The sequence below is a fragment of the Hyla sarda genome, chromosome 5 (genome assembly GCF_029499605.1).
Source record: "Hyla sarda isolate aHylSar1 chromosome 5, aHylSar1.hap1, whole genome shotgun sequence".
Taxonomy (NCBI): domain Eukaryota; kingdom Metazoa; phylum Chordata; class Amphibia; order Anura; family Hylidae; genus Hyla; species Hyla sarda.
This window is the reverse complement of record NC_079193.1, coordinates 211,742,724-211,752,231: the sequence shown is the minus strand read 5'-3', so window position 1 is coordinate 211,752,231 and position 9,508 is coordinate 211,742,724.

The following is a 9,508-nucleotide window of genomic DNA, read 5'->3' as shown; positions in this document are numbered from 1 at the left end:
GATCCAATAAGAAGTGATGCTCTGTTGGATATGGTCATTTCTAACAATGCAGAGCTGGTTGGCAATGTAACAGTTTGTACTACCTTGGTAATAGCGACCACAATATAGTTACTTTCAGCTTAAAGTGTAGAAAACAATGACGTTTAAAAAGTCTAATTTCCACTGGTAAAAACAAAAAACAAACAAACCTGGAGTGCTTCTTTAAAAAGTAACTGTTACCAAATAAACTTTTCTAAACTAACTCAGGCTATTTTCTGTAACTACTCCTTATACTCCTCCCACCCTTAAAAAAATTCAGAGCTTTAACAAGCTCTGTTTCATACCTTTATTCTTGCTCAAATACTGCAATATCCCAGCAGGAGAAAGTGGGCATTTCCAATCAGGCATGACATCACTGAAGCCTGATGGGGAACCACTTCCTCCCTCACTTTTTTGCAGTGCTGTGATGAATAGAAGACCTCAGGCTCTGTGCAGCTTTCAGTGAGGCTCTATACATGTTTCAGTGAGGCTCTTTGTATATTTCAGTGAGGCTCTATGCATGTTTCAGTCAGGTTCTTTGCAGCTTTCAGTTATATAGAGGATGGGATTAACAGCTCTGTTTCTTTGTAGATGACATTAAGATTAACAACAGCTCTTTATCTTTGCAGAAGACATTAAGCTTTGAAATATTGAGTAGAAGTGAAAGGCTTTAGGCACTGCAAGCTGTTAGTGTAGTCATGGACATCTAGGGTAGGTCTTGCTAGCTTCTGTGTGGGGTGCGACTTCTTAAGCAAACAATCATAAATATGAACTATGTCAGATAGATTCGAGAAATGCACTCACCACACCTAGAGGTTTGCTGTATAACGCTGGTCTCTTTATTGAAGTCCTGGCTTGATATGGTATACAACTTCAGCTGCTAGACAAGGATACAGCGGGGAGGACGGGAGGGAGTGCAGGGGAGGAATAGCAGACAACAGAACTGTTTCTCTTCTAGATGATGCTTCTTCCATTAAGATTTGTAGCATGGTAACTATTGAAGATATGTATATGTTGCAAACTGACTTAGATACACTGAATGGTTTGGTATCCACTTGGCAAATGGGGTTATAAATGTGGATAAATGTAAATGTATGCATCTGGATACTAATAACCTGCATGCATCACATGTCCATGAGGGAGTGAAATTGGGAGAGTCCCTGGTAGAGAAGGGTTTGGATGTACTTGTAGATCATAGACTACAGAATAGCATGAAGTGTCAGGCATCTGTTTCTATGGCCAGAAGGATATTGCCATGTATCAAAAGAGGCATGGACTTGAGGGACAGGGACATGTGGTAGAGGGTGTGATGCAAAGGGCAGATGTGGACTCCCTCTGCGCTGAAAACATGACCCAAGTAGTAAACCTGAGGTTTGAGCAAGTGACACTTTGATGGTTTGAACTTCAAAACTGGCATTAGTATACAGCCGGAAAGGCTGACTCTAGTCTGAATACGCCAAGATGGGGGTTCTGTCAGCAGTTTGAGAGCTTGGAAAGCCGTCTCTTGCTCTTCGGCCCATTAGTCTTCCATTGTATTTCTCCTTTGGCATACCCCGCAAGAGTGCTGTGAGAGGTTCTGCAATCTGGGCGAAGTGGGGAATGAAACGGCGGTAGTAGCTGGAAAACCCCGGGAAGCTCCTGACATCTTTCACCGTGCGCAGGGTTGGCCAGCTCTTGGTAACTTCCACCTTTTCAGGAGTGGGCTGGACTCCCTCTGCGCTGACAACATGACCCAAGTAGTAAACCTGAGGTATGAGCAAGTGACACTTTGATGGTTCGATCTTCAGCCCATGCGTGATCAGGATCATGGGCGTCATGAAGGCGGTCTTCTCCCGAACATCCATGGCCATGGGCACCAATATCCAATGGTTAAGTCCAGGGTGGAGAAGTAAGCAGCCAACCTAAATCCTTGGCAATGGATAAGCGTCCTTATGTGTGACATTGTTCAATTTCCTATAGTTGACACAGAAGCGGATGGTTCCGTCCTTTTTCTTGACTAGGACAAGTGTTGTCGCCCAGGGGCTCTAACTTTCCTGTATTACGTCTGCCGCTTTCATGTTGGCCACCATCTTCTTGACAGTCTGATGCTGGGCGCGACCGGACGGTGTTTTTCCTTGATAGGTGGGCTGTCATCTGTGAGGATTTGGTGATGAATCATTGAAGTCTGCCCGGAGTCTGTGGGGTACTTGCTGAAAGCCTCATGGTACCGCTTGGCAACATTGATGATTCCATTGACTTGATCCCTTGGGGTAGTGTCACTACCCCAAGGGTAGTGTCAAGACAGGTTTATTAACCGCACCGGGACTCTCCCGTTGGTGACAGTGACAAGGCTTCTCTCAGCTAGAATAAGAGGATGATCTTCCAATTGCATAGGTTCCAGTAGGGCTTGATGGTAAACTTCTGCTCCGCATGTAGAGCTTTCAAGTGGTGCTGTGCTGCCCACTGGCCTGAAGGGGACATATGGGGAAGAGAGGCATGCAAGGCATCTAACACTTCAGTGAAACAATTCTTCATAATGTTCATCCCCAATACAAACTCAGCAGACCCCTAATCTGTCACATTAGTTACAATCACCCCCTGCCTGCTAAGTACATGATTTCCCAACTGAATGGTTGGCTCCCAGTATCCATGTCTGGAGACTGGTTGCCCATTACCCGTAACTACTCGGAAGTTAACATCATCAGGCTCACACAATAAAGAAGCATCCCAATGCTGATAGAAAACACTTTTAGGTATAGTAGACACTTGTGACCCTGTGGGCCTCATTTACTAAGAGTGTCGGGTTTTTACTAGTGGGAAAAGTTGTTTCAGACTTGCAGGATTCCTCTCTATTTACTATTGGGAAAAGTCAGGAACATTTTCTGACTAGCTTTTTCTAGGTGGATATTTCCAGCCATTTACCCACAGGATTTTCTGTGAATTCAAGTAAAACAGTCAGGTTGTGAAACCACGCCCATTTTCAGACTGGCCACACCCCCTTTGTGACAGACCACGCCACGTTTCAGTTTTTCACAGTGCAATGTCCGCTTTGTCTGATTTTTCAGGCTCACACTGGTGCAGACATGTCTCAGACACTGTGCGCCAAAACAACCAGACAAAAACTGGTCGGTTTCAGCTTAGTAAATGAGGTCCTGTATCTATCATTGCCTCTAACAGTATACAATCTACAATAACTTTTACATAGGGGCAGGAGGCGACATAAAGTGAGAGTACTGACTTAGGTTGTTCGGAGATTGGACCTGATGACTGTTTTTCTGAGGGCCAGTCCATGACCTCAGTGGAAATCCGTTTAATTCCCAGCATTGCATTTTCCAATGTCCTGACTTAATACAGTAAGTGCAAAAGGGTCTTTGAGCCCCCGAGGGTCTGTTGGGCGGAGGATTGCGGTAATTGAAATGGGGGGGGGGGGCAGGGGCAGGTTTCCTAAGCAGAGGCGGTTCACAGTCATGTGGAGCGGCCCGGATGGCACGCTCCTTCACAGCCTTAGTCAGTTGTTCAATGTCGTGCCTAACACTCTGTAAATCTGAGGCTGCAGTGACTGACAAAGTAGATGACACTGGGGCTGGTGACGGTGGTGCAATAGGTCTGGCTACCGCCCCTAGTGGCTCTGGAATGGGTTTAAGGGGTGTAAAAACTTCCTCTAATTCAGTCCCGGACTCAATCACTTGGATAGCCAATCTTTTGAAAGCAGGGAATGACATGTTGTGTTTTGGACCACTAACATTCTCAGCTTGGCTTTGTCCCACTTATTGAGAGCCCCATCAATAAATCTGTCCATTATACCTTGCTGCCCTTCTCGGGAGTTATACCATCTAATTTTCGGACAGTCTCTAGGGCATTCTGTAGGGCTACAGTATATGCTCTCAAGGTCTCACCTGGCTTTTGTCGCCTTTCATACAGCTGGAGACGTACCTCTGATGGAGAGTGTTACTCAAATACCTGGTACAGTCCTTCAAAGATCTGCTCTACAGTCGATTTCTCGGAGGCTGGCCAGGTGCGGACTTCCTCTAACGCTGGTCCCTGGAGTTGTCCTGTGAGCAATTACACCTGTTAGTTAGGAGGGAAAAAGTCAAAGACAAACAAACTCTGGATCCTCTCTTTGAAATCCCTCAAGGTGAAGGGGTCTCCAATGTAGGTAGGGAGGACTCCATGAATACTGGTGCAGACGCTGGAACATCAGGACTGTTGATACTGACTGCAGGTAGGGCTGGCAAGATCCTGGCTGCTGGAGATGAAGGGGCGCTGTCCCCTGGTTGATCTGGAGAGCTGGGTTCTGACATCCTGTTGAATTTTGAGTGCGTTGTCGCTTTAAGGGAAATAAGGTTCATTCTCCTTTAAGATGCTTACTGTAGCAGCAGCTATGACTTGACTGATGGGGCTACTGTAATGGATGCTCCCCCCCTATTTTGCAGGCACCCAGTTGTAATCCGTCTTGCGACCAGACTTGCGGGCACTAACGGGTAAATACTGATAGCTACTGGCACCGGAGACTGGATACTGACAATTGTTGGTGTTTGCAGAGTCTGCACTGCAGCGGGTGCTTGACAGGTAACAACAGAGCTGAGTGCAACAGCCGAAGCTTCCAATATGGCTGTGCCCAGGGAACTTCCTGTTTTGGTCTGGTTGGCAAAATCTTCCCCTGTGCAACATAGGGCTGCTCTTTGGTTCCTCTTCGCAGCACTGAAGAGGCGTCACTGCTGGGGACTGACGGGGCGAAGCTGCGACCACTCATGCGTGCGGGAAACTCTGGACCAAGTTAACCCTTTAAGGGACTCTATACAGTTCACACAGTTCACAGTAGTAGATAACAGTCTTTTCTTCACCTCCCCCTCTATTTCACAAGCTCCTCGGGTATAACACTTTTCCACTGATAAAGTCCTGTACACTTTCTGGCTCAACTTTTATTCGCATCGGCATGCAATTTTCTGACAATACTAGACACAGTTCAGACTGGGGGAGGACTTGTGGCATAAGGCGCATACCTGTATCCTGTTTGTGATGCCAAAAGTTGTGGTAGAGGGTGTGATGCAAAGGGCAGATGGAATTACCCTAGGGGCAAATGGCATTAACCCCTTGAATTTGTGATGCCAGGGCGTGGTTTATCCTAGATGCCACCCAAAGGTATACCTCTAGATCCTGGGCTAGGCACAGGGACAATAATGACTCCAAGTTACGGATAACTTGGTAGCTTTACTGAGGGTAGACAGATGGTAAAGTCCATTCAGTTCAACCAGGGCCCACAGAGCTGACCAGTAACTAAGAGACCTTAAGGGCTTGCTGGGACTTGTAGTAGATGGGGTCAGTTTAATGCCGGCCATGCTGACTTGACAAATGGTGACTGTGACTGACTTGACTGATGACTGACAATACTGAGACTGTGGCTTACTTGTAGCTGCTTGTGGCTGCAGACTGGACTTGAGGACTCGACTTGACCTCAGCAAAGACTTGTAAGGAAAGAGAGAGAGCTAGCTCCACCTAGGGCTTGTATGGGGGAGACTAGCAGGGAGTCCATGGGTCACCCCTGGGATCACATGACAAGTCACATGGTAAACAGTCTTAGAGTGAAAACACTTTCTGAACATATTACATGGTATAATACATTAGAAACATATTTACATGGAGGGACAGACCCAAAGGGGGCACAGGGGACACTGTAGGGAGGCTGCCTGACAGGGCAGCAAGGGTACGGGGTAACACCTCCCGTACTGGGCCACCCCAGACATAACACTACCCCTTTATAAAGCATTGGTACGGCCTCACCTAAAATATGCTGTTCAGCTTTGGGCACTAGTGTATAAAAGTGATGTCCTAAAGCTGGAAAAGGTACAAAGGCATGCAAATTAACTAATAAGGAACATGAAGCATCTTAGTTATGAGGAAATAGTAAAATAATTACTTTCATTTAGTCTTGCGAAGAGAGTTTAACCCCTCAACGACCATGGACGTGTATACACATGTGCCATTAAGCAAGTATGGCACGGACTCCCGACTCGAGCCCTTGCCATACTGGCTGACCCTCTTGATTCTTATAGCTGAGGGCCCGCGTTAATAGCCGACATGCGGCGATCACCGCGGCCGGCTATTAACCCTTTAGATCGCTGCTGTCAAAGCTGACAGTGGAGTCTTAAGGTACATTTAATTGCTCCCTGGTGATCCAGCGGGTGGATTGCCCCCCCCCCCCTGCAGTGCGATCAAGGGGGGGGGGGCTTCCACTGCTGAGGTAGCTGGAGGGCTTACCTCACATCCTGTGCTGGCTGCGGCTCTGACAATGATAAAGCCTGGCAGGACCAGGCTTTATCAATCGAGCTCTGAGCACACAGATCAATGTGGTTCTATGGAATCACATTGATCTGTATGAGGAATCTAATGATTCCTCCTAAAAGGACTAAAAGTGTAAAAAGTTTAAAAACACACATTGTTACCCCTTCCTTAGTAAAAGTTTAAATCAAATCAACCCCCTTTTCCCAAATTCCATATAAAAAATATATAAACATAATAAAAATAAACATATGTGGTATCACCACGTGCATAAATGGAGGATAAGAAGAAGAAAATCATGGAGGATAAGAAGACAGGCTTCGGTGGAATGCCGGCTTTCAAATGGCACAGGACATAGTCGAACCAACAGGTGGGTAAAGTGCTAGAGTCGTTTATTCTCCCAACATGCAACACGTTTCACTGCTACAGCAGCTTCATCAGGCATCATGCCTGATGAAGCTGCTGTAGCAGTGAAACGCGTTGCATGTTGGGAGAATAAACGACTCTAGCACTTTACCCACCTGTTGGTTCGACTATGTCCTCTGCCATTTGAAAGCCGGCATTCCACCGAAGCCTGTCTTCTTATCCTCCATGATTTTTAGAAGGCGAGAAGGAAAAACGAAAATGCAAAAATTAAATTGGTCTAGTCCTTAAGGCCAAAATGGGCCTGGACCTTAAGGGGTAAATGTCCTTTTGTGCAATGACCCCTATACTTTGCAGTGTCAACTGTTACATAGTTTCGGCAGCACTGCCAGAAGTAGAAGATCTCAAATCTCTTTTCCTCTTTGTTAACCAGAATATTCCCTTATAAATTATTGAGAGAAATATGTGATCTTATGGGAGCTGGCGATCCCACCAAATTAAATAATTGGGGGAGAAGAACCTTGATCAGAGATGTAAACCCAATAGTAAATCTGGCTGAGCAAAGCTCCTGTGTGCATATAAGGGAAACTTCTAGGGTCAACCATCACTCCACCGATCGGGGCTTTATGGCAGAGTGCCCAGAAAAAAGCCTCTTTTCAGTAAAAGACACATGAAAGCCTGCCTGGAGTTTTCAAAAAAACATATAAAGGACTCTCAGACTGCGAGAAACAAGATTCTCCGATCTAATAAAACTATTATTGAACTTTTTGGCCTCAGTTCTAAGCATCATACCTTACCTTTTAAAAATCGTAACACTTTCAATTTTGCACCTAAACATCCATATGATGACTTATTTGTTGTGCCAACAATTCTACTTTGTAATGACATCAGTCTTTTTACCCAAACATCTACAGCGAAACCAAAAAAATAAAAATAAATAATCATAGTGCAACAAAACTTAAGAAAAAACACAATTTTGAAAATGTTGGGGTGCTTCTGTTTCTACGCAGTACATTTTTCAGTAACAATTACACATTCTATTTATTCTGTAGGTCCATACGATTAAAATAATACCCTACTTATCTAGGTTTGATTTTGTCGTACTTCTGGAAAAAATCATAACTACATGCATGAAAATGAATGTGTTTAAAACTGTCATCTTCTGACCCCTATAACTTTTTTATTTTTCCATGTACAAAGCAGTATGAGGGCAAATTTTTTGCGCCGTGATCTGAAGTTTTTATTGGTATCATTTTTGTATTGACTGGACTTTCTGATCACTTTTTATTCATTTGCTCATGATATAAAAAGTGACCATAAATACGCTATTTTGGAATTTGGAATTTTTTTGTGTGTACCACATTGACCGTGCGGTTTAATTAACAATATATTTTTATAGTTCGGGCATTTATGCACATGGCGATACCACATATGTTTATTTTTATTATGGTTAAATTTTTTTTATATGGAATTTGGGAAAAGGTGGTGATTTAAACTTTTAATAAGGAAGGGGTTAATGGGTGTTTTTTTTAAAACTTTTTATTCAACTTTTTTTTTACACTTTTAGTCCCCTTTGGGGACTTTTAGGAGGAATCATTAGATTCCTCATACAGTTCAATGTGGTTTCATAGAACCACATTGATCTTTGTGCTCTGCGCTCGATTGATAAAGCCTGGCTTTATCATTGTCAGAGCCACAGCCAGCATAGGATGTGAGGTAAATCCTACGGCTACCTCAGCAGTGGATCGCCCCCCCCTGGATCACCAGGGAGCAATTAAAGGTACCTTTAGATGCCGCTGTCAGCGCTGACAGCAGCAATCTAAAGGGTTAATAGCCGGCCGCACCGATCGCTGCATATCAGCTATTAACGCCAGCCCTCAGCTACAAGAATCAGCTGGGGGCCAGCGCCATACCTGCTTAATGGAACATGGACGTGTATACACGTCCATGGTCGTTAAGGGGTTAAACTCTCTTCGCAAGACTAAGCGAATGTAATTATTTTATTATTTCCACATAACTAACATGCTTCACGTCCCTTATTAGTTAATTTGCACGCCTTTGTACCTTTTCCAGCTTTAGGACATCACTTTTATACACTAATGCCCAAAACTGAACAGCATAATTCAGGTGAGGCCGTACCAATGCTTTATTAAGGGGTAGTGTTATGTCTGGGGTGGCCCAGTATGGGAGGTGTTACACCGTACCCTTGCTGCCCTGTCAGGCAGCCTCCCTACAGTGTCCCCTGGGCCCCCTTTGGGTCTGTCCCTCCATGTAAATATGTTTCTAATGTATTATACCATATAATGTATTCAGAAAGTGTTGTCACTTTAAGACTGTTTACCAGGTGACTTGTCATGTGATCCCAGGGATGACCTATGGGCTCCCTGCTAGTCTCCCCCATATAAGCCCTGGTTGGAGCTAGCTGTCTCTCTTTCCTTACAAGTCTTTGCTGAGGTCAAGTCGAGTCCTAGAGAGTGTCCAGAGTCATAGGAGGCCTGAATTCCAGTCTGCAGCCACAAGCAGCTACAAGTAAGCCACAGTCTCAGTATTGTCAGTCACAGTCACAATTTGTCAGGCTGTATTTTGTCAGGCTGTATCATTCACATTGCCGCAGCCGTCCGGCTACCTCAGCAGTGGATCAATCCCCCCCTCGCAGCACGATCTCGGGGGGGGGGGGGGGGGGGGGGGGGGGGAGATCACCTCAATGGACCACCAGGGATTGTTTAAAAGTCCCTTTAGATACCGCCGTCAGCTTTGACAGCAGCGATCTAAAGGGTTAATAGCTGGCAGCGACAGTCGCCGCATGTCGGCTATTAACGCTGGTCCGCAGCTACAGGGATCAGCTGGGGGCCCCGCCGGTATGGCGCGG